Source organism: Myotis davidii, unplaced genomic scaffold (genome assembly GCF_000327345.1).
Source record: "Myotis davidii unplaced genomic scaffold, ASM32734v1 scaffold79, whole genome shotgun sequence".
NCBI lineage: Eukaryota > Metazoa > Chordata > Mammalia > Chiroptera > Vespertilionidae > Myotis > Myotis davidii.
The window spans coordinates 8,515,477-8,515,872 of record NW_006294339.1 but is presented as its reverse complement, the minus strand read 5'-3'; the positions used below and the strand labels follow the sequence as shown (position 1 = coordinate 8,515,872).

At 63.4% G+C, this 396-nt stretch overlaps 1 protein-coding gene across 11 annotated transcripts in view; it reads right to left on the bottom strand.

Annotated features, from left to right (window-relative positions):
* Positions 1-396, bottom strand: part of LOC102755954 (nuclear factor 1 A-type-like) — a 144,752-nt gene that overhangs the window by 138,862 nt on the left and 5,494 nt on the right. The gene's annotated exons all lie outside the window — the stretch shown is intronic.

The window sequence follows — 396 nt, the reverse complement described above, 5'->3', positions numbered from 1 at the left end:
GGGCGCCGTCGGCGGCCCCCTCCCCGGGCGCCGCGGAACTACAGGAGCCGGCCTCCCGGCTGCAGAAACGCTGAGTCCAGATTTCAGCGTGTCATGGTCTGCAACCCGCGGGAACACGTGCGGAGCGTCCGAAAGCACCGCCGTTCCGCAGTCCGGCGCCCCGATATTAATTAACGCATTAATAAGAGGGCGCCATTAGCCATGTGCCCACACAAATGGCCGTGCAAGAGGAATGCACCCGCATGGAAACAAAGTTACTTTCTTAAAGCTGTATTTCTCCCCCCTTCCCCCCCTCCACGAGCACACGCGCGCACACACACGCAAACATGGGCACACACCAAGACACATGCCCCGGGCCCAGCCGACGTGACGGACCCCGGCACCCCCTGCCCAGCC